This window comes from Balaenoptera borealis (genome assembly GCF_965194805.1).
Source record: "Balaenoptera borealis genome assembly, chromosome: 7".
NCBI lineage: Eukaryota > Metazoa > Chordata > Mammalia > Artiodactyla > Balaenopteridae > Balaenoptera > Balaenoptera borealis.
Genome location: NC_138864.1, coordinates 28,380,970 through 28,407,175, shown reverse-complemented (window position 1 = coordinate 28,407,175; position 26,206 = coordinate 28,380,970). Strand labels below are relative to the sequence as shown.

The 26,206-nt window shown below is 33.3% G+C and overlaps 1 long non-coding RNA gene across 1 annotated transcript; it reads left to right on the top strand.

The window, feature by feature from the left end:
• Window positions 1–432: 432 nt before the first annotated feature.
• LOC309632186 lies at window positions 433–25,829 on the top strand. The gene is made up of 2 exons (XR_014246780.1): window positions 433–17,138; window positions 17,179–25,829. It is a non-coding gene; the product is annotated as an uncharacterized lncRNA (long non-coding RNA).
• Window positions 25,830–26,206: the final 377 nt, after the last annotated feature.

The window sequence follows — 26,206 nt, the reverse complement described above, 5'->3', positions numbered from 1 at the left end:
TCAAACAGTAAGGGACAAGTCAAAATAGAGATGGGGAAAACTGTTCTAATCAGAATAGGTACCATTTTATGAGGATGAGGACACAGTGGCACCCATAATAAGTTAAGTAACTTGCCCAAGATCATACAGCTAGAAAACGGCGGAACCAGGGTCTGAACCTAGATGCTTGTGACCAAAGCCAGTGCTCTAAATTTTACAGTGAATTGGCTCTAACTCAGCTTAAATGGCATGCAGCATAAAACAATAAATATTTATGGAGTACTTTCCATATGTCCCACAAATTATGAGAAGTCATAAAGTTACAAGGTGGATAAATATGAAAATAATTCTAAAATAATTATTATCTAGACCGTACTGTATAGGATACCAGAGAAATGTTAAAATCCCTTCACATCATTTGGTGTGGGGGATGTGGTGTGGATAAAGCAGATTGAACTTTTAAAAGATTTGAGTCATTAAGGAATATGGGCAAAAGTATACGCATGCATGTAACCTATAGGATCTCGATGCTTTCAAACTGAGAAATGCAAGTTGCAGAACAATATATTTAGGAATACCATCTACTTAAGGAAGAGATCTTATGTGGCACAAAAACCAGTCACACTGAATCACAAAAGGGAGTGAGAAGTGGCTACTTCTGCATTAGGAAGCATGAGGGAAGAGCTTCACTTTTTATATTATATACCTTTATATTGTTTATTTTTAAAAATAACTGTTTCAAATGGTTTAAAATAACATTTTATGTATTTATGTTTTGATTTTAAAATATATTAGTATACATTACTTGAAGGTAAAAAGCTATTTTCATTTTGAAAAAAACCCAGATCTTTGGGTTATTTGTGGGTCTGTTTACTAGGTGGTTTATGAAAGTATGGTATCTCATTTCTCTCTTATGGTTCTGAAATAGTTTTTTTTAAATGTGAGTAATGACCTAGATGTCTTCTTACCTTTGTTCAATTTAACCTTTCTCAACTTTATTCAGTTAAGTTCACCATTAATTTATCATTCCTAAGTCTAGAAAATCTAAAGATATTGGAGAAATCTAGAGGATTGTGAAGGTCAGAGAGCTCTTGGAAATGTTTAGGCTACACACGAGGGGTGTTAAAACAAACAATTATTTACTACTAATCTTTTTCTCCGTAAGATAAAAAATGCAACATTCTATTCAGTGGAAAGTCTGATTTTTGCAACATGTGAATTTGTATTTCCTAGGCTAAATCAAATTGAGTAGCACAACAAGGCATACTATCCCTAACAAGAAAAAATATCTCTAAGTCTCCATTGGCCAAATTTGCAAAATCTCAGACTCCTCAAATCCCTCCAGGCTCCTGAAGAAGTTCAGTTTCCTGGAATTTCTCAAACTAGCTTGCACACTCGACGCTCTTGGAGACTACAGGTATCCCCCTCCCTTACTCTAAGAACTGGCTGCCCAGGTCCTAGTTGGCTATATAATGAGACCTGCGTGGTTGTAGAACTGTGCCAGCTGGATTTCAGAAGTGCTATTGACCAACTGACTCCTGATATGCCTCCCTCCTTCTTTTTGATCAGGAATGTCTGATATTGTTTTGCTCTGCCTGTCCCACCATTCTATGTTGAGCATATGGGGACCAGATAACTAGGCCGTTTTTGTTCACAGGCTTTCAGATCGGGAGGAAATGGATCCAAGGACCAAGGGGACATCTGTCACTCTTTTAGAAGATAAGATCCTTGAATTTGAGTTGATGATTTGTAGGGTGGTGACTTTGAGGCCTTTGGATGGGGGTGGGTCTATTTTTTTCTAGAAAGGCACATGAACATTTGAAGGAAAGAGGGTGGACTGTGGTAGTCAGCCTCATGGTCAGAGGTTGTCTGGGGATGTAGTCTAGCTCCAGTCAAACCTTTTGATAACTGCATCCTCACCCAACATCTGACTATAAGCCTCATGAGAAACCCTAAGGCCAAACCACTGAATTGGCTGCTTTGAATCCTTACTAACAGAAACCATGAGAAATTATAAATGATCATCATTTTAAGATAGGAGTCAGCAAACCTTTTTCTGTAAATGGCCAGATAGTATAAACTTTAGGCTTTGTAGAACATATGGTGTTCATGGTGTGTAATAATATAAAAAAATGGTTAAAAGCTCTCCTTGGTAAATTTTGCTTTTCTTCTGTTTTGCACACTAACTGAAATAAAGTTGTTTAGCAAAATAAACATTATTTAAAATTCATAAAACGCAGATAAATGAGCTATACAGAGCCCAGCAATAGACTTGTTCCTTGCACAGCAGTGCATCATATTAATTAAATTATTTGTAAACTGGCTTTCATCCCTGGAATGCAAATATTTCTAGTATATGCTAAATACTTGTCTTGAGAGTATTATTGATATTAATCTCAGACCTGATGAGTGTCAGATCATAGAAAAGAGAAAGGGGCAGAAGAAATAACAGAATAATGGAGAAAAGTAATATTATGCATGTACTATCAATATGATTTTTAATTTTGCTTTGTCACCATCAGAGGCCAGTCATATTAGATAATTTTATGTCTTTAGTTTTAGTAGGAATTCAGATCCAAATAAGCATAACTTCTAACACTTTAAGTAACTCACTGATAAACTTCAACAAACAGGAAATAAAAGAATTTTCATGAAAGTTACTTGGTGAATATGAAAAATTTGAATTCATCTATCCATCTGATTCCATCTATAAATATATATATAAATATATAGATAATATAGCATATATACATATGCATGTATATATATACATACGTATGTTTACTATACATGTTTACTAACCCCATCAATAACAACATGAACACAAACTTAAATTTAGCTGTAATTGTTCTTTATTCTCCTTAAATCACCAAATGTGTAGCAGGGACAAAAATACTACAACAAAGGTTTGTTTTTCTTCATTCATAGCCAAATCCATTTGAAAATTTCAGAGCTTGGACAAGATATTTTTGAAAATCTGAACAAACCTCTAGAGGAAGAAACTAGCAGTGTGCTTGTGGTCTTAATGTAAGACTAAGTTAAGCTCATACCTGTATGGTGGTGATTGGGAGAGATGAGAAATTACTAATACCCTGATTCCTTATTTTAGAGATTCAACATTCTTGGAATACAAAAAATGATTACCCATCTCTGGGGATCATGATTTAGATAAAATGTGTCTAGAACAGCATGCAAAGTTTGGAAAAGTAAGTTACCAGCAATACTGTAACAGAAAGCATAAGACAGCCTGCCAGCTGCACCGTTTTCAAAACTTGGCTTAATGAGTGATGAAAAGTAGCTCCCCAGTTGCATTGTAAAAAAAAAGAAAAAAGGGAACATTAAGACTGTCATGCAAATTGGAATCAGTCCCAAAGTCCAGGATATGAATACAATTAGGCCAAAGGTAACAGAAATACCATTCCTTCATATCCTCACTTCTCTCAAGTCTTGGCTCAGATGTCATGTTTTCAGTGAGCTATCTTCTTTCTCTTCTGAAAATAACTCTTTCTTATATCCCTTTCTTTCACTTCTGTCTCGTCAAACTTTATCTTTGTTTATAAAACCCGTTTTTTGCTTATTTGATTATAATTGGTCTCCATCACTAGAAAAAAATTTCTAAGAAGATAGAGACTTGGCTTGTCTACTGCACTATCACCAACATCTGGAATAGTCTTGGCACACAGTAGATGCTCAGTAAAATAAAAGGCACCAATCCTTTTAATTCCAAAATCAGAAACTTGAGAGTTATTTGGACTTCTAGACTTCTCTTTCCTCACTTTCCATATCAAATCTATCACCTTTTATTTTCTCAGCTGAACAATGCCTCCCTATCTTTGTGTTCCTCTCTATCCTTACTTTCACTACCTTGATTCTAAATCTTCATCTGAAGCAACACAATTTTTTCTACTAATTTGCTGCAGTCATTTAGCAGTCAACGTAGTGATATTAAAATATGAGGGTATTGGTTTGTTGTTGTTTTAAAGTCACCAAATAGGCTGTACAAAAGATCTCCCTGACCCTACCTCTTCTACAAGCCTAAGCTTTCCCTATTCCCCTCTCCCCTTCCTTGGTGCCTTTCTCTAATCACACATTAAAGCAAAAGCAAATTGTATAAAACTAAATCAGCACTAACCATATCTGTGAAAATCCATCGTTCTCTTTTAAACCAAGATTTTTTTCTCACATATTTGAAAACTTCTGAGGTGGCTGGTCCATTTTTTTACAGGTTCACATTTTCCTTATCTTCCAGAATAAACTCATAGAGCCCAATCATTAAATTTTCAAGTATCCCAATAGTCAGAATTCAGAATTTGATTTTTATCAATGAATAACTAAATCATGGTTTGTTTATTTATTTTTTTGTCAATGTAAATAATTGTTCTTTCATAATCTCCTAAATATAAGATGGAAATAAAGAGCTTTGGCTGTGATCTTATGATCTCAATCATTTGTTTGAGCCAGATGTACTTAAATGTGTTTCAGTTGTTCATAGTTATTTTAATTAAGACCTAAAACATGCAAGTTATCTGGTAGTAAAAAACAGGTTTTGTTTTCTTATATTTTGATATAGAAACATACATATTAAATGAAGGGGGTGAGTTTGAGGGTTGCCAGATGTGGTCATAAAAACCATTCCTGAACAATGAGATAGAACAAGAAATGAGAAGTGTAAGTTAAGACTTTCTATCTAGCCATCCATATATGTATATGTTTGTATATCTATATATATCTAGAAATATCAATTAATCAATCCATTATTCAATCAATCACCGGCCAAATCCAAAAGCCCCAGCATTAAATATACTGTGTCAAAAATGCCTCACTGAAATCTCACATATATATTCTCAAGCAGGTACTCAGAGTAGTTTCTAACTTACCTCTATTTCTGCAAATTTCACCTTTTTTAAATTAATTACTCCCCTACCAGAGTAATACAGCTAAAAGTAAAAACTGGCAACATGGAAATGATGCAGAATGAGAAATAAGAAGATGAGAAAAGGGAAATTCTTATAGTTGGACTTGGCAATCTATTTTCATTATTCCTAGTAGAGAAAAAATTTGAAGACCATTCTATACTATACAACAACTATAAGTTGTTGAATGCATATGTATACATTACTAACATAGTATACTATGTTAGTAAACTGTCTTATAATTATATTTTTTATTCTCGAGACTAGGGATATTGTTTTTCCATTAGTTTTTCTTTATTGTTAGTCTTTAAAAATTCTTAGCTAAAGAATTAACTCCAAGTCTACTCCAGATATTTTTCCATGCATTATTCTAGTACTCTGAGTCACGAACAAGGAAGTGAAAATCCCTCTTACAAAATGTTGTCTTAGCAAAGTTCATTCTTACCTATGCAACTAAGCACTTCTCACATGTGGTATTTATTGGTATTTACTAGAAATTTACTGGTATTTACCTCTTGTTCTTTGCTTAGTGAATTGTTATTTCTTCTTTTAAACCATATGAAGCAGGATTTCCTTCTTTGTGAAGTTTCTATCACCACCTTCAACCTCTTTCCTAGGATGGTCACAAGTATACTTTGTTCACACTCAGATTATAGCAGATAATTATGTTACAGATATAGATTATTATGTTTACACATAATTTCTCTCAGGTAGAGCACACTGAAGTCAGAACATAGTGATTTACTCATAGTAAGCACATGACACAGAAATATATAAAAGATTAGTGAAAGAAAGGAAGGAAAGAAATGAGGAAGAAAAGAAAGAAGGAAAAAGGAGAAAAAGGGGGAAAAAGTGGAGAAAAAGGAGGAGAGGAAAGAGACAAAAAAGAGAATTCAGTGTTTAAATTAATAACCCACCTCAAAAGTCTTCCTTTTAAGTGTCATAGACAAAGTTACTACCATAGTGAAAGTAAAGGTGAAAAATGGAAATCCGGTAATTTACCATTCAAATCAACTTATTTTTTCCAAATCAAACAAGATACAAAAGTATTATCTTCTTGTTTAATCTTGTTTTCATTAGTTTGAAAATTCTATGATCTGAATACATAGTTTTTGAAAACATTAAATGATTAGTTTATCATGCTTTTAGTGTATATTGTACCATGTCCAATGTCTTTTAAAAAATTTGATTACTAATAGTAATAACATGCCATAAATATTCTTAATATCTTTTCAAGTCTTACTAACTTTAAATTAAAAGTAGATAATATATCCATAACTATGCTGTGATTCCTTTTCAAGTTTTACTGTATTCACATACAAAAACAAATTAATAGATTTTCACAAAGAAGATATTAATGATACAAAGAATCATGTGCCAATTGCTTTCTATTTAGTTCCTCTAAAGTGCAATTCTCTCAATTATGTTCCCATAAAGATGGACTATCACTATTATAAATATTTTGGCTTTTTAACTTTTTAAATTTAAAATATACAAAATCACATTTTGCCATTTAAACTATTATTAGGAGGTTATGAAGCTCATTTCTTAAGAAAATAAAGTATAGGTGATGTATTAAAAGGCCTGGTAAAATTCATCACTGGGGCTAACATCACAGAAAAACATTTCGGAGGGAGAGAATACACTAATAATAACATATTTTAAGAAAATTGTTTCATATAAGGCACAGATTTCAGAATTATGAATTGTTGTGGATGCTTTTAACCAAAACTCTGTGTGGACATCTTTGATAGTCTGCCAATGACCATACTAACTATCAGTCTGTTTTTGCTGAAGAAATATATTGGACTGTCCATGGTAGATTTTTTAAGCCACTAAGTTTGTAGTAGTTTGTTACCACAGCAGTAAGAAAGTACAGCCATCTCCCCCTTATCCACGGTTTCACTTTTCGCAGTTTCAGGTACCCATGGTCAACTGTGGCTTGAAAATACTAAATGGAAAATTCCAGAAATAAACAATTCATAAGTTTTAAATTGTGCAGGATTCTAAGGAACGTGATGAAATCCCACGCTGTCTAGCTCTGTCCTACCTGGGAAATGAATCATCCCTCTGTCCAGCTTATCCTACCTGTTAGTCACTTAGTAGCCTTCTCATTTATCAGATTGACAGTGTAGGTAGGTATCACAGTGCTTGTGTTCAAGTCAGCAGTCCCCAAACATTTTGGCACCAGGGAGCAGTTTCGTGGAGGACAATTTTTCTACGGACCGGGGTGGGGGGATGGAGGTCTTGCTATCAAAAATAATATATATTTTAATTCGTTTTTCAGTTGTTCATTGTTAGGATATAAAAATAAAATATTATATATTAACCTTGTGTCCTATAACCATTCTAAATTTAATTATTAGTTGTAGTTTTTTGACAGATTCCTTAGGATTTTGTACTGTTATATTTCTTGAATTTTTGCACTAGCTGGAACCTCCAGTAAATTGCTGAACAAAAATACGATATTTTTCTTGTTTCAACCTTTTGGGGAATTCTTTTAGTCTTTCACTTTCACATATGATGTTATCTGTAGATTTGCTTTAGATGTTCTTTATCGTGTTGAGAAAGTTTCCTTCTATTCCCAGCTTGGGGAGTTTTTAACATGAGTGGGTGTGAATTTTTTAAACACCTTATCTGTAATTATTAAGATGACCATACAATTTATCTTTTATTGTTTTAAGGTATTGAATTGCATTTATTAAGTTTTGAATATTAAACCAAACTTTCATTCTTGAGATAAACCCTATTTGGTAATGTCACATCCCCACCCTTTTTTTAATTGCTGGAATTGGTTTTGTAATATTTTAGGAATTTTTGTGTCTTAGTGGGGAATACAGTGTTTTTCATAGGTTTCTTTTAATGACTTTTTCTGATTTTGGAACTTGGACTGTACTCTGGATAATCTTTAACTATTTAGTTTCCATTTCTCTCATTCTTGTCCTTCATGTCACAGGTTTTAATTATACATATAACTCTAAAATACATTATTATCAATTTTTAAAAAAATTCATTTGAAAGATTTAAGAAATAAGAAAACAAGAATTTTTTAAATTAAGATATGAGAAAAGATAAAGTATTTACACTTATCCATATGTTTACTAGTCTGATACTCTTCATTTGCTTGTGTAGATCTGAGTTTTGTATCCAATATCATTTTCCTTTACACTCAAAAACTTTATCATTTCTTACAGTGTAGGTCTTTGGACAATATATTTATTTGTCTAAAAATTTCTTTATCTTATAAGTTGAAAGATATATATTATTTCTTCCCAATGCTTTAATGATGTGGTTGCATTTTCTTCTGTCTTGTATTATGTCTCTGGAGAAATGAGAGGACGCTTATCTTTGATATATCTTTTTTTTTTTCTCCAGCTGCTTTAAGATTTTTACTTTCTCTTTGGATTTTGGCTTTCTCAATTTGATTATAATATGCATTGCTGTGGTTTTATTTTTGTTTATTTTTCCTTTAATTTGCTGATCTTCTTTAGTCTTTAGGTTATATATTTTTATCATATTTAGAAAGCATTCAATTGATAGTTCTCCAAAATTTTTTTCTTTCCTAATCTCTTCTGGCATTTCAAGTATACATGTACTCATTCTCTTAGTGTTTTCCTACCAATCTCTTGCTTTTTTTTTTTTTTTTTCTTCAGGTGTTTTTCCTCTATACTTTAGTTTATATGATTCCTATTTGTTTTCTTCAAGATCACTGATCTCTTCTATTGAAGTGTCTAATCTGTTGTTCAGCTCATACAGTGAATGCTTCATTAAGATGTGATATATTTTAGTTCTGGAAATTTAATTTTTGTAAATATACAGTTTCCATTACTCTCCTGATATTTCCCTATTTGTTTGCTTGTTATGTTCTTGCTTTGCTTCAAGTTCTTGAATATATTTATAATAGCTTATATACTTATATATTTATATTTACCCATAACATTTATTTATATCTATGAAATCTCTATTTTTCCATTAGATAGTCCATCATATCTGTTATTTTTAGTTCTATTATCATTAATTTTTATTTTCCTCCTGGCTATCTGTCACATTTTACTACTTCTTTACTACTACTACTTTGATTATATATGGTTAGTTATAGCTATGTATGCTACATCATTATGTATTTGGATTTTATTATCTTCCTTCATAGAATGCTGAGTTTTTTTCTGGAAAGCAGTTACTTTACTTGTGAATCAGCTTGAACCCTTTTATGTTTGTTTTTAAGTTTGAGTATTGTGGGTCTTAATAGCTTTTACTTTAAAAACGATTAGCCCTACTCTTAGGCGTGGACTGTCTGAAATCACTACTTAGTGATCTGAGTTTTTGGTGAGGTCTCTCCACTCTGGTAGTTCAGTATTAAACATATCCAAGCTTTATGTGAGCTCAGGTGTTTGTTCAGCTTACAGTTCCATATAGTGTTGTTTTCTGTTTTTTGTGGGTTTTTTTGGGGGGAGGGGTTGATACATTTTTCCCTAGTAGTTGTTCTTTGCCTAAACCTGTGAAGTTTCTCCCTGTACATATACAGTCTACTATTCAGCAACATACTCAAGGGGACCTTTATGTGAAATTTTGGAGCACCATTTATGCACAGCTCCCTTCTCTTTGTTACCTTGCCAAGCAAATTCTAGCCAGCTCAGTAGCGGTGATCTGTCTCCCCAGCTCAGCAAGACCACTGTGCACTGTCTGGCTACCCTCTCCTGATGTTGTACTCTGGAAAGTGAGTCCCTGGGGAGGGCAAGGGGAATGATGTGGCTTCACTCATGGGCTTACCTTCTCTCAGTGGTTGAAATACTACACTATCTGTGTTTTTGTGTTTTTTCTGTTCTTCCCAACCTTCATTTCACCTAGGACCCAACTTAATTTCATAGATCAGTTATATAGAAATATTAAAATGCCTCTCTAAACAATACTTTTGCCAGCTTTTGGAACAATTTCAATTTTAGATTAAGCAATTTGAACATTTATAATAAATTGCTAAATTATGCCCCAAGGGTGCAGTACCAATAAGATCTTATTTTGTAATATTTATTTCTGTAGCATAATATTAAAGAAAATCCAAAGAACAGAAATACAAAAATTCCCAGGTAATGGTTTTATTTGAAGGGTTTTCTTAAAATAGATGGTGAACCTACAGCTTTTTATTGTGTAATAATGATTTATACTTTTCACATATTTTATGAAGATTCATTTGATTCTATTCAATAGTTAGCTAAACAAAACTGAGAAGCAAGATATAAAATTCATCGTAACCCAAATGAATTTACATTAGTGAATTGATAGTCAATTGTTTCAGGTAGGTATATCAACATATATTGTAAATGGACTGTAGACAGAAAACTTTTTTTTTTTTTTATTTATATATAAGTTTTCTAAGCTCTGCAGGTCTGCTCTCAAGCATGGTGCAATGAAAAGATTTCTAAATTAGGAGGCAGAAAGACTAGTATCTAACCTTAATACTTAACCCTAACTGTATTTAAGCGAGTCTTATAATATTTCTAGGTGTCCCTGATCTGTAAATAAGAGATGTTAGATTATCCAAGACAATTATTTAATTTGTTAAAACAATCACCACGTGAACTGAAGCAACTGAGGACCAGGGTATATGGTCTCAAAGTTTTTTTCCATTCCTGCTGAAAGGGATCCTTTATGAATTGGTAAGGTTGATGCCACCTATAGGATAAAATTTCAACAGGGGCAGATATTTATAACTCATGGCATACATATTGGTCATAGTAATTATTAGCAGCTTCCTGCCTCATTATAAAAGTCCTATTTTCTCAGAGCCATGTCCTTGGTAAATTGTATCCTGGCATTTCATACTACTAATTATATCTCCTTTAAGTATCCTGCAGAAGAATCCACTCACTGGAGTTTCCTCTATCCCATGAGTTTTGTGACCCCTCAGCAAAGTCATCTGGCTTATCAGCATATCTCTTCTGTCAAGCCTTCCTCATTTTGAGTGTTTCATGTTATACTTTACTTCAAAAGAGTCTTAGAGATGAAAATATGTGGGGTTTTTTTCTATCTGAATACTATCAAACCATGCTGAGATGAACAGCATTTATCTTGTGATTAAATATCATCAGATTAATGACATACAGATTAATGTCTAATTTAATAATATCTTAAAACATGTATGTATATGATAAAATATTAACAGAAAAAATGAATTTATTTGACCCACTGCACGACAGACGTAGAATACTAGAATGTTATTTTTATTTAGCACTTTTATGTGATAACCTTTATATATACTACCTTGATATTTCACCTTAATACCCAAACAGGCAAAATAGGCACATTTAAAATAGCCAGTCTTAACACATTTGAGTGTCCTAGTAACAGAGAGGTGTACCTTTATCCAGTTATCCCTGAAATATCCCTTCAGTCACTGAAGTAACTCTTTTCTTTAAATCAAGAATATTTTAGATTTTTATTGTTAAAATCCATTTACAGTCTATGTGCCGGGGGCACTGTGGTTCAGTGTTAGTATTTCTATTTGTTCTATATCTTGTTTGAATTCAGTTGCTCATGGATTATTGTAGTATTCCACTGTTTTGTTTTTTTTTTTTCTTTCTTTCTTTCATGGTGAGAACATCCCTGAGTGAATTTACAGCAATAAAATATAATCGTGTTGATGGCCTGCTTATTACTTGCCAATTTATTGCTGCTAGCCAATAAGTACTTGGTACTGAGAGTGTATTCCTGTTAAAAAATATGAAAGAATTCTGTATACTTCACTGTAAATTACTTCTGGTAAGCTACTGAAATATATTTTACTCTGAAACATAAATAGGCTCTCTGATTAATATAAATACTTAGAAGCATATTGAAGAGTTTGAAGTCTGATTACTTTTCAACATTCATATGCTAAGAGGCTTTTGTTCAACTGTTAAATAAATTAAATTTGAGAGTCTTGAATTACAGGCTCTGATTATAGACTCAACAGAGTATGAACTCTTAAGTTTTTCTAACATTGTTGCATAAAATACTCATTGATATAAAAAGAAGGGAAATGTTAAATTAGAACATTGAAAATTACATTTTCAGACCTCTAGCTTAATACTATTGCTATTCACCTGGTCTCACAGGTATACTTAATTCTAATGCAACATTTCAGACATCCCATATTTTTCTTCTACAAAAAGTAGTGAATTCCTGAGCTATATCATCATTGTTTGGGTGTTCCTTGGTGTGGACCTGGCACTAGGTGGGTGCTTTTGGAATGCAAACTGTTTAGCTTCCAACTTCTGAATCTCCACTGATGATAACAATGACCATTATGTATAACTAATCATACACATTGTAGTTTAGGAGGTAGTCTTGGTCAATAGATATTAAATACTACTTGTGTGAAAACTGTGTATTAATTTGATCAATCTCAGTACTATCCTCCTTGAGAGTGTCTGCCAGTTCCAGAGATACTGCCAAACTGAAAATTTCACCTCTTATAATCTCTTAAAGTTAGGATTCTGGAGACATAGATTAAAATTAGATGTGTTCTCACAAGATTTGGAAGTGAAGTGAAAATATCTGCTGGCCTCTTTTGATTCACTCTGTTGTCTAGCAGTTTTCAGAATAGATAATGACATGTGGAAATAACCTGGCACCCAGCCATGATTTTAGCAACATGTCTTGTAATTAGATTCGGAGTATATTCTTCCAAAATAATAACATTCCTAATTTTTTTAAACTTCACATCAAAAAGTAACTTTAATGATTTCCTTGTGAGTGTAAAGATAATACTACTCTGTGGATCATATTCTTTTAAGTATTAAGATACAAATTCATTAAGCCATGGCTTTCAATTTTAACTTAGGTTGTAGAGTCTGTGCCATATAAGACCTTCAGTGAAGCTGGGCCAGAATGTCACAATCGTGCTGATCATACTTAACCTTATTATTCCAGGGGTGGTTTTCCGACCCCAATACTATTAGAAGACATATATCTTCAGGGTTATAAGACATCAAGTTTGGGATACTACATGCTAAGGAGTCAACAGAGTCACCATGTAATATTTCAGTGTTCTGTCCTCTTCAGTTTCTTTGCTACAGCTAGAATAATAAAGCTAAAACTTTGAAAAGGGGAACTGCCTTAATAATGTATATTAGCTAAAGGTGTGGAGAAGATTATATGTACTGGGATGGTGGTGAGGCAAGGCTGGCAGAGGGAAATTGTGGGGTCCCACTGGTTTCTATATCTTTTAAACTCCATATCGATGTATACTGTATTATCTTTAGGATAGTTTTAGCCCTTCCCCTCTGTAATTTTACAGTGATAAACTATCTTGTCTTATTTTGTATTAACTGTTATTAGCAAATATAACCTGATCATAACCATAATAGGATCAGGTTGATTTGATAGATTAATTGTCCACTAAATACCAGGATTGTTTCTATTTGTGGAAATCTAGCCTAGGGAGAGAAATAGAGAGCATCACTGATTATATAGGGCTAAGTGAGTGTGATCATGCCTCTCATCAAGAGTTGCCAGGCATTCATGGAAATCATGCTTGTATGCAAATAATTTGCCAAATGTTTTAGACTACATTGGCAATTAACAGCTAAACACATAGTTTCAACTTAAGTAACAGTTATTTCTATTTAAAAATTTTTGCTCTATAAAAATGTTGTATCTCATCCTGGTTATAACATAAGATATATGGGATTCAACTTTTGTAGAAAAGAGCCTCAGTGGCCAAGAGAGAAAATAATATCATTATGAGAACGCACTTTCTTAGAGAAACCAGATCCTAAAGCAATGGGATTTCTCTTGGCACCTAGGCTGACATATGGAGATAAACCAAATTATAATCAGAAGCTTGGTCTGTTATTGGCAATAAAATTAATAAATGAATAATTCTGTGGGTGATTCCACCCACTGACTGAATAGACTTGAGAGAGGGTGACTTCAAATTTTGTCTGTTGTCAAGTAAAACACTGCTGAAAAAACCTACATGCCTATATTTAGCTAAGGCTGTACACAAAGCCAAGGAAGCTTTTGTGGGTGAGGTCACTCAAAGACAGAAAATCCTGTAAGACTCTGGAGTTGATGGGAGAAGTTTCTGTTGAGATATCTCCAGTCACAATGCAACTCCTTCTAGACTATGTTTCAGAGCAATCTTACTGGCTTTTTTTGCTGAGGCATCTTCCCAATTTCCAAAAGTATTTAAGTAGGACTGGTTACCCAAACATCTTTAGTGGACTCTGTGGTTAGCATTTTGAGATGAAGACAACAAAACCCAGTCTAACTATTTTAAGAGAATTATTAGAGCATATTGAGTGGCTGATAGAATCCTTAACGGAGTTAGAGGTGGGAGGGTGGCTAGACACAGCCTAGAACAAAGGCAGCCAAGGTAAATACTCAACTGCAAGACTGTTCTGGTGGAAATTGTATGGACACTGTCACATGCCAGTTGGCACCTATGACAACAGGAACCAGATGCTAGAATCTCTGCTTGAGCTGCCACAGAACAAAATGCCTCCTCTTATGTATTTACACAATGTACCTAGCTCCTCCTGTAGCTCAAGTTGTTCCTTCTCTCCTCCTAATTCTCTACTAGAGTTTTTGCCTGGAAGATTTTAAAACAGTGGCTACAAAAGAGTCTCTTAAATTTACTTCTTTGTTTTTCAAACATTGCCCATATTTAGAATGGCATGCTAGAAGGGAGTTGAGTGGATATTGAGCAATCCAACCCACACTATCTTCTGGAGAAATTTAGGTCCATGTCAGCTACTCTGCTTACACAGAGTAGAGTAAGGTGGAGGCGGGGGTGAGAATGTAATCAAAATGATCCAAATACCTAAATATTGTAAATATTTTTCAGTGGGAATAAGAACATAGCAACAAAAACTGATTAATCATCAAAGCTCAAATAGACTTACTTGTGGATATTAAAGTTTAAAAATTGTTTTTGGAGCGAGGAATCCTGTTGACTGGATGAAGCTAGGTAGAAGTACTTTTTAAATTAGGCTGATAAAAATTTCAGGTTAATACATTAAAAAAATTGCTGAAAACAAGAATAAGCTAAATCTTAAAGAAAAACATGAAAAGTTTGGATTATTTTTAATTGTTTTCTTTAAAATTATAAATCATTGAAGAGATTATTAAGATCCATTAATTAATATTTCCTTTATCTTTCATCACTGTACCATTCCCTTAATTTTACAGTTTATAATCTTTCCCTTTTTGCCTTTTTTACTCAAAGTTTGAAAGGTTTATTAAGCAAAATGTATGATCAATATCTACAAAATCCAAGTTAGGGTATTTGATAAATGATGAAGGAATGCAGAAAAATACAAGGAATGCAACTCCACCCTAGAAAACTGCTTAATACTGTGTAGAAATACGCTTTGGTTTATGTAAAGAGAATTTCAAGAGGATGAGTAATGTGCTTTTTCTCTCTTGGAAGTGATTTTCTTTTCCCTTGTTGCATAATTCCAATATGAATCTACTAAAAAAACAATTTATTAGATGTTTATAGTGTGCCATACACCATGCTAGATGTTGAATTTTAGATTTCATATTTAATTTTCATAAAATGTTAACAATTTCCTTAAGTGTTGTATCATAATTAATTCTAAAATATGTATTTATATTTAATATGCAATAATCAAAAAGCAACTGGGAGACTATATAGCTTTAATAAAAATACACAGCCTGTTTTTATAGATCATATTTTATTAATGATGTAAGATAACTTTTTCTTAAGTCACAGAAATTATTTTAAGGAAAGTTTTTTTTCCCAAAATGTAATGCATTTTGTCTAAAGAAATGCATACATTAGTCCATGCAAAATAAGAATTTCCATCTCTGAAATTAATTCCAAACCAAGTCTAATTTGTGATAATAAAATATATAGTCTCCCACTTATAATCTAGTGATAATGTACCTAAAAATAAAACCTAAGTCTCTATATACACTCCATTTTTAATAATCATAATAAATACAATTCTAGATGAGACCTATGGTTTCAACAGCCTTTAAGTTTTTAACAGAGATGTGTTTCCAGAAGGACTGATATTCATGCTAAGCAAGTGATGATCAAGCTGGATGCATATCAGATTCACCCACAAATCTTTAAGCACCCAGAGATTCTGATTGCATAAATCAAAGAAGTAGTCTGGACACTGGCATTTTGTTTAAAGTTCTTTAAGTGATTATACTGGGAGCCAGAATTGAGAGATGCTGCCCTGGACATTAATCTCAAAAGATTATAAACATGAAACCTAAAACATCCTCAGTTTCTAGTAATAAACCTATCACTTAACCATGAATGCACCTAAGCAGTTCTTGAAGCTTTAGATTCCCAATCTGCATTTATTTTCATCATGTGTCACAATCAATTAACAAATTTAATATACTATTAATTAAAATTATTTTATTTAGTGTCATTGTTTTGTAGTCTGGTGGCTGTTGGATATGATATAAACATATGCTTTCAGGTTTTTAAAAGAATATTATGGCATCCTGTATGGATATGGTAGACTAGCATTCAGTAAGTATTCTACTCTCCTTCTAGTACCTCTTGCATTTAGATGGAAAACTACAGACTGCACTTCCCAGACCTCTTCAGAACTGCGGTTCCAAATGGGATTTAAATTCAGGCAATGAGATTGGCCTTGCATGATATTGGAAAATGGATGTGAGCAGAGACCAACCTTTTAATGCAACCACTATTTCTGGGGGCAAGTGCAGAGATTAAAGTATTTAGTTTTCTGAAGCAAATAAACAGTGGTTTCAGTATCCAGTCTTGAGTTTTGGGAGTGTTGAGAGGCAAGGTTTGGGACATCCATTTTACAAGTGTGGTTTATAATAAGTGAGGTGTAGTTATTTAAATGGCAGCAGTAGCAGCTAGGGCTTCCTGATTATGGAACATGCCTGACTATGTCAGGTTCCTGATTCTGGAAGTGAGGGTGTGATTCTGTATGTGGTCGCTTCCTAATAGTAGAAGTGGCACTGGCCACCTTGGTGGCAGAATGGAATGGTGTGTCTTTGGTAGTCATTCCTGGAAGGTAAACAGAGTATACTTGTTCAGTCTTCCCAATGATTCTATAATTTATTATTTAATTATCTCTAATAAACTTCCTGCTTAAACTAGCTAGCATGGATATTATATGCTGAAATTAAATGTGTGATAACTATCTTCCCACATATGACCTAGTTTTCATACATACACATGTGTGTGTATTTAAATCTGTATGTATGTATTTAAATCTGTGTGTATGTATTTAAATCTGTATGTATGTATTTAAATCTGTGTGTATGTATTTAAATCTGTTCTCAGATGTCTTAAACAGGGAAGTAAGGTTTTGGTTTCCTTTCTCTAAAACTTCTGTTACTTTTATCATGTTTTCTGAGTTACTGAAACCAAAAATTAATGCAGAATTCCTATTTTGGTTACAGTATACAACTTTATTAAACTGTAATATAATGCCTCTTGCCCCTGAGCTTTAAGCTGGGAAGGGCAAGGCACAGAGGCAAAATTAGACCAAAGTCATGTCTCCATATAATAGCTTATAATGACTCATATAACCCTACCTTGATCATAATCTATCTTTAAGATAAATTCTTCAAACAATTTTATTATTAATTTGAGAGCTTTATCACTTGCCCATGTTGGAAGGACCATCACAGTTATTTCCTTCAGCAATCTAAAGTACTTTTGACATAAAGTTCTGTCAGGCCAGGACTATGGTAGGATAGGTAAACAGAGAAGGTGCCAGGAGAAGCTTCTAGAGATACAGTACAACACTGATCACAATATTCAGAGGATATTAGCTGGCTCCTGGACCAGTGATTGAGTTCTGGTAATAAACTTAGGATTAAACTGGTTGTTAGTGCCAGGAAGGCCTGATAGTAGGTTCAGCAAGTAAAAATACCCCGTTAGATTTGACTTTCAGATAAACAACAAATACTTTTTAGTATAAACAACATTTGGGACATACTTATACTAAAAAAAATGAATCCCATTGTTTATCCGAATCCAAATTTAACTGGGTGTACTGTGTGCTATCTGGCAACTCTACCTTGCAACTGATAACAGTAACCAGAAGTCATAAGGACCAGGTTCAGATGCAATGTTCCCATCTCTAAAGAAAACAAAGCAGGGCTGCAATTCTGTAAAAACTGAAGTACTCATCGAAAGTTTAAGACTGAGGCCAAGTTTCTTGAAGCAAGTCTCAAAATGTCTTGTGTGGTCTAGAAAGACAGTGAGAAAGTGTGTACTCAAACTTAGCTTTGAGTTATTAGAGAAGCAGAGGAACCTGACATGTTGTCACACCATTGGGCTTGTGACTCCTTAAAACCCTTGGCTAGAAATAATGTTATTTAACGTCTAGAACTGAAATAAAATATATGGGAATCAAAGTGTACTCAGCGGTGAAGCTTGGACATTAATGACAGCAGGAAATGTTAATGAAAGAAGATTGGTCATTGCATTTAAAAATTTCTGAATCTTAACAATTTACTTGGATTTTATCTGTTACTCTTTATTGAGCTCTGGTCTCTCAGTATACACTTGGGTACCAGCTGTTCTCTTGACTGTTTTTTATTTGTTAATTTTACTCATTGCTTTGCTGAGTCTCATTCTGAATTTTAACCTTTCAAATAAATTCACTTTGATTTTTAAAACATTAAAGTTTAGATTGTGTCTTAAAAAGCAGGCTTCGCTTTTCCAAAAGCGTAGCACCAAATGACGTATTTACAGTCAGATTTCTTGAAATGAAGCAATCTGAATTTAATCTGCTATCTTAAATATCTTAATACCCATTGTGTATGAGAAAAGGTCAATTCAAATTTTGTACTTAGGTATTGCTATGATTTTAGAAACACCTGAATTTGGTTTTATTTGTTCTTAAGGGTCATTTGGTTGAGGCTCAAAGCATTATGCACAATTATTCTAGATAATTTTTTCTTTAGAGTTAAAATGAAATATTTGTCTTTAAGAAATACAAATGTTTTAGTATCTTAAACTCAATAATTATAAGTAAATAAGGGCAGGTGTTGCCCAAGAGCCATAATCCTATTAATCTCTGAAATACAACACCCTTTGTAAACTGGAGATAAATATAGGTATTATTAACCTATTCATCTGAAGAATTATGTTGTACTAGCCATATATAAATAACTATCTGCTTTTTGTACAGAAATATACTTCTATGCAATTAATTATACCAGTTATATAATTTTTAAAAATTCTAGATTAAACTTCAGGAGTAATTAATGAGTATAGGATGGATATAATGTAAACAAATACACTTTTCATCACACATTTGTTTTACTAGCTTAAGAAACAGTGATTTTGATATGTTTCCTTTAATAATAGGCAAAATCACAAACATATTTTATGACACAAGAACAAATAGTTTACTTATGTCTAGAATTTGACCCTAGCTAGACTCTCAAAATATACTTTTTTGTAGCTGTGAGTATTGCTTCTTCATGTCAAAATGAAGGTTACAAATGCACAGTATATTTTGGTAGAACAATACAGATAATATAATTGGTAAAAAAAAAGTGGATTATTTAAGTAGCTAGCTAAGAGTTCATAATTTTAGACAAAGTAAAATAGTTTATAGTTATCACTCAACAGCTGATTAAGTGATTTTCAGTCTTTTCAAAGTGCCGATAAACCATACTTCCATCAATAGCCATTACTCTTCAAGAGAATGATTCTTCATAGGATAGAAGAGAGACAAGTTGTCTTATGTGGAACTGTAGCCAGCTCTCCTGAGCAAAGCATGAAATTAAAACAACTCTCCAACTAATTCTAAGCTCTCCACCTCTTCACTCTTCCCCTTCCCTTCCTCTATTGAGTGTGATTGTGTTAACAGTGAGGGTCTCTATCATATCAAAATTGGGGCTATGATATATCTGAGAAGTTGAACCAAATACAATAATTTATATGGATGGTTTCAGGCAGGTACAAGTGTGTCTACAGTCTAGGGGTAGGAGGCACTGAAAAGCAAAATTTAAGATAGGGCCATGGTGGGGTAAGGGATATGGATCAATAATGAAATCCCTTTGGAAAATCTCCATGGTAAAAGAAAAAATCCTGTCTGATGGACTGTCCATTGCAAGATCTAGGGGAGAAAATACTTTCAGGTTCAGTGTGAATAACCCCTTGTCACTCTTTGAAAGTAAAGGTACTTATGTGAAAATCTATATAAATATACAATATAACAAAAATATTAATAATATGCTTTTAAAGAATAAGAAGCCCAATCAACTCTTTTGTGAAATATCCACAAAGAAATGAAGAGAGAGGGTAGAGGGACAGTGGTCACAAGGAAGGTCTGTGGTCCTGTAAGGAGTAACGAAGTAGCTCCTGGCTTATGTGAAACCCTGAAAGAGTGGCTTGCTGTATTGGGGCTATTTAGGAGTTAAGGCTGAAAACTTAAAGAAAAGTGAGAGGAATTCCAGTAGTGATTCAGACTGGTATAAGAGAAGATACGAAATAATGCTAAGGTACTCCCTAAGAGACGATAAGGAGATCTGGAATAAGCTATTAAATCAGAGGCTTTTGCATGTAACTGTTAAGGTAACATCATTGTTATCCCCAAGCAGGGAAGGCATGGAGGTTATTCCGTTAACAATTGACTTTTTGGGTTATACTAAACAAAGTGTTCAGTCTGTGTTTCATTCCACATGCGAATAAGGCTTACATGCTTGAGTAGCTATGTTTATAATTAGCATATAAAGAGCTTTTTTACTCAAGGAGAACTTTTAAAAAATCTAATCTTTATCAAAACTTTCCTCTGATAACTTATATCCTGATATTTGTCCTCCAATCCAAGCGAAATTTTCAGTTCGTGATTTCTTAACTACTCTTATATGACAAGTTTACAATCCTTTACTTGCAATTCCCAAATCCAAAAAGTTCTGAAACCTACTTTTAATGTATGCCATTGGTAGCAAAGACTGAGGAAAACTCTCACTTGTTGAGAGGAGAGAGACAGAGACAGAGACAGAGAGGGAGGGAAAAGATGGAAGGAAGGAAGGGACAGGAAGAAGGAAGGAAGGAAGACAATAAAAAGAAAGTGGATCTGATTTGGACTGATATGAGGCTATTTACAATATTTTACTTGTTATACAGCTTAGCGTAAATATTCTTATAAGTCATTATTTTAATATTTTGATTATAGCTCTGCTTACACTCTCATAAAGGGGTGTTCCATAATATATAGCATATATAACTCTCTAAAATATTTTTAGAATTTGAACTTTGAAACACATCTGTCACCAAGGGTGAAGAGAAAGGGTCTAAAGGTTTTTGGACCTATAGTGAAATGGATTATAGAAGATCAGAATTAAGTAAATGAGGGCTTGGGTAGTTCCACTTAACAGATGAATTAATAGCTGGAGTAGTCTGCTGGGCTGCCTTCCTCTCTCTCTCTTCTCTACTTAAGTATTTACTAAGTAGTAGATCAGTGTTAGCTACTTGACATACAACTATAAGCAAGACAGTCACAGTTCATGTCTTAGTGGGTCTTACAGTCTAGTAATTAGTTAGGCAATTTCATCAGAGTGTAAGTATTATATCAGAAGATATTCAGAATATTTCAGGAGCATTTAAGAGATGTACACAACCTGGATGTAAGAGTCTGAGGAGTTTAACAGCTTAGCATAATAGAGTGAGAAGAATTTGGAGTTCCTAGGAACTATCAGAGAAAAAAAAATGGAGAAATTGGGTCATTAATTAATACTTACATAGCACTTACCTATAAAACAGGCACTGTTCACAGCAACCCTGTGAAACAGGTGCTATTAATATCCCTGTTTTGGACTTTCCTGGTAGCGCAGTGGTTAAGAATCCTCCTGCCAATGCAGGGACATGGGTTCAATCCCTGATCTGGGAAGATCCCACATGCTGAGGAGCAACTAAGCCGGTGGGTCACAAAGACTGAGCCTGTGCTCTAGAGCCCAGGAGCCACAACTACTGAGCCCACGTGCCACAACTACTGAAGTCCACGCACCTAGAGCCCGTGCTCCGCAACAAGAGAAACCACCACAATAAGTCCACGCACCACAATGAAGAGTAGCCCCTGCTCGCTGCAACTAGAGAAAGCCCGCATGCAGCAAGGAAGACCCAACACAGCCAAAAATAAATAAATAAATAAATAAAAAATATCCCTGTTTTACAGGGACTTCATGACATGAAAAAAACAGGCAAGATACAATTCATATAAGCACTCACATGCAAATCTGTTCTAGCAGTAGCTCTTTCCTCTTGCCTGTGTTCTTTTGCAAGGTGGAAGGGTCCTTTCCCACATTAAATTTGATCCACCTAAACTGGATTGGGGGCTAAGTTTCTGAAAGGCTAATGAAAGGTTGTGTCTATCATTTCTGCCAGGTTCATGTCATCTTACCTGTTTACAAAATCATATGATCAATTGCCAGAGACACAGAACCACCTGTCTCCAATTGTAATCCTGAATAGCATTATTGGAGCCGATTTAATGGTATGAAAGTTATAACAATTCTAATACCAATTTGAAGGCAAAAATAACTTCTTTGCTTGTTTCCAGCAAAATGATCCATCAACCACAGCATTCATTATATTTTTTAGAAATTGATTCTGAGTGTGTACCATTATATTTAATTTTTTTCCTAAATATAAGTAGAATAAATGCATGAGATTCTTTGGGGATTTTAAGGAAAGATAAAAGGGCTTTGTAAGAAGCATTAAAACAAAATCTTTATTAAACATTATTTTAAGTACAAATATAAAATCAAATAGTTTAAATAAATGTAAACATAATAAATAATTTTTATAATTGACTTCTTCCTCAAAAGAACTATATTTAGAATCATACTTGAACTATGACACCTCTGGTGTGTATCATAAAAAGTAGCATTGTGTTTTGGTTTTACCCTATATAAAATTCATAGTACAAAAATACTTCTTACAACTATAATGGATGATTGTACTGAGAATTAAATTAGAGGCACAGTGTCTCCAATCTCAGTATTTGATAGTTCTCTTATAGACCTGAGACACAGGGTAGCTTATTGGATTTTATAGAACCAATAAGAGTATTTTTAATCCATTTACATATGCTTCCACAAAAAACTATTTTATAATCAAATACTAACAATTATGCCAACTTTCTAAGTTACTTTAGATTCTAATAGGAGAGAATGTTTATATGTAAAAAATGAAATAGAATTCTTCTTTGGAATGAAAGGTTTTTTTTTTAGGTATTTATTATGAAAAACTTGGCTACTTTCTCCTTAAATCTCATATTATACCATGGTTAGGTGTGGTTCTAAGAAATCATTTACTCTGTAGCCAATTTTTTAATTTGTATAATAAAATCCCATGTGAACCATTATTCTTGAGATGAGAGTAAAGCCATATGGTTATAATGTATGCTGTCAGATTCCTTTAGTGAAGTAAGAGGATGCTGATAAAACTTAACCCAGCATTTAAAACAACCTAAGATGTGGTTCGATGAATACGTTTTTCATGATCTATAGCAAAACTATAGGGATCACTATTATACATAGATAACTGTTAGGCTTCACTTTCCTAGTGGTTTGTCAATAAAATTTAGGACAAATTTATGGGCTATTTCTAAGAAATATGTCTTCTTCTCTAGTTGTATTTTTTAATGTTTAAATAAAATTATTAGAAATGCATGAAAAAACTGAAGCATTGTGTGGTGATTCCATTTTGAACTGAACTCTATCCACAGAGTTGATCAATGCTTCTTTGCAGCACATGAATACCTTATGTACTTCTGTTTTTGCATCGATAAATCTAAATTTCAATTCTCCTCTATTTAACTGCATACTCTTTGAGGACCGACAATGACAGCATACATTTTTCTTTATCTATAGCATTGTGCCTAGTACATAGAAACATTCAATAAATGTTTGTTGACCTAAATTTAAATCTTTGTTTAATCATGGAAAATTGTTTGTACTGACAGCAAAATATGTCTTCCCTATATTTCTTGTAGTAGTGGGTTTTTTTTTTTTCCCCCAGACAAAAATTCACATCAGTAGTCTAGAGTGAGTGTCTATAACTGGGCATATTATTAGAGTCTTGAAAAATCAGTAAAAGATCCAGAGTAGAATCAAGTCAATAGCATAGCAGGAAAAATGTGATAACCGAAAAAAAAATCATGAGCGTGGAAGATGGTCCTGGCTGGTGATAGATAATATTCAGAAATATGTGGGAGGTAAATTAATATGAAGCATAGTTTTTAATTGACAATTAATCCTAATTTTTTTCCTGAGCTCTAGATTTCTAATTTTCTACCAGATATCTCCACCTAAAATATCTTGTAGGTTCTTCAACCTGTCTTGTTTGAGAAACACCACAACCACCTAGGATCTCCATTCTCCCGCAGAACTCTGGGGAGTCGTCTTTAGCCAACTCAGCTCACTCGACCGACTTAATATCTCTTTAAGCTATCTCTCTGTTTTGCATATATCTTTAATTTCCCTTAATTCAGATCTTTATCATTTCTTGCTTAGCTTACCACAAAACCCTTCTAAATTGTCCTCTTGCTTCAGGTATGGTAACTCCCTAATCCCTTCTTATAATCAAAGTAACAGTAATATTTCTGAAGTTCAAAGGTAAATCTCTACTTAAAACTTCCCTACTACAATCAGTAAAATTTCAAATTCTATAAAAATATATTCATTCTATCACATTCACTAAAATCTCAAATTCAGTAAAATTCCCAGTTTTGCACACAAAAACCTTTCATGATATGACCTGTCAGCCATCTCTACCCTTATGCTATTTTCAAACATGTACTCTATACTACAGTCATAACTAAAGGCACATTTTTGGCTTACAAGATGCTGTTCATTTTCTGGTAATACAGCAACCCCACACTCTTTCCTCTACCCATCCTTCATCTATATTCAGCAAAAAACATCTTTGAACCATCTCCCCAGTTTTCAAAGACACATTTTTTCCCTCACATATGCTTTTATAGAACTTTATGAATGTTGAATATTGCACTTACCATTTCTTTAAATATTTAATTTTATTGGTCTTCTCACTAGAATAAGCCTTTCAAGGACAATGTATGAAATGTACTCTTTCCATCTACAGTACATAGCAAAATGCCTGGCACTGAACTGACTGATGTCAGTGACTTCAAGTTTCATGTTGATGCTGCATTTTTTTTTCCATACTCTTCTTTTTACTTCCTCTGCATATTCACAACCAAAATCTCTAACATGTTCATTTTTGACATTGAAAATTTGAAAACACAAATGCTTATATCTATTACCTGTGAGAACACATATAGACCGTAACACTTATTTAGTCCTCAATAAAACACACTACTCTACAATTTTTTTCACCTTTTGTATGTATTCCCTTTTTCCAACTTAAATGTTTCAAATATGTTCTATGCTTTTGACCTTCGTTGGATTTACATAATTAGGATGGTCATGCAAGGCAGTTTGCCTGGGAAAAAAGTCTATTTACTCCTGAGGCCCAGAGCATTTATTATTTTCTCTCCCTCCCACTCTCAAAATTTTTCAAGCTTAGATACTATATAATTTGGTAACATAACAATTAATATCTATTTCACTGTTATTTATTTATGTTTACTAGTATTGAATATGAATATTTATAAAATAAGTGAAGAAATTACTAAATCTGTTGACCTCAGGGTGATACAAACTGCAAGCAGCAAGAGAGAAAAAAGGTTCAAAGAAGAAATGGGTATTAAATGGACTGAACTAGAAATATGAATTTTAGACAAGCTATTATTCTTTAAGTGGGCGTAAGTAACTTTGGTGAAATAATTCAGAAGGGTAGATGTACCATGAGGAAAGCCTGTAGTTTGAAGAATCTCAAATTTTGGTGACTTTTCTTTATTTCAATGACTAAATAAAGGTCTATAATAATATGCAAAGTTTATTTTTCTTTCCTAAAATTACCTGTCTTTAAATGAGAGACTGTAATACACTAATAGTACAGAAGTAATGGTCTTTCATAAAGAAAGTTAAACTCAGAAAGTAATCTTTATATTATATTTGGGCTTTGAAGACATTCATTTACCACTTCTGAGTTTTACATTCTTTTCCACGTTATATAAGTTTTGACATCAAAACTTTGGAATAAGGAATACAAGTTATATAAACGTAACATTAAGCAAAAGCAAATGATCAAATTATGTAATAATATTTTTTATGAAAGGCGTAAAGGATATAGTATATGATTGTTGCCTTCACTCTTTGGTTTCCACATTGCTAAGAAAATATTTTGAGACTTTTAAGCTGAGTAACTCTATAGATGAGAGCTTTATACAAAGCCAGAACTAGCTGATTCATCAGAAAAA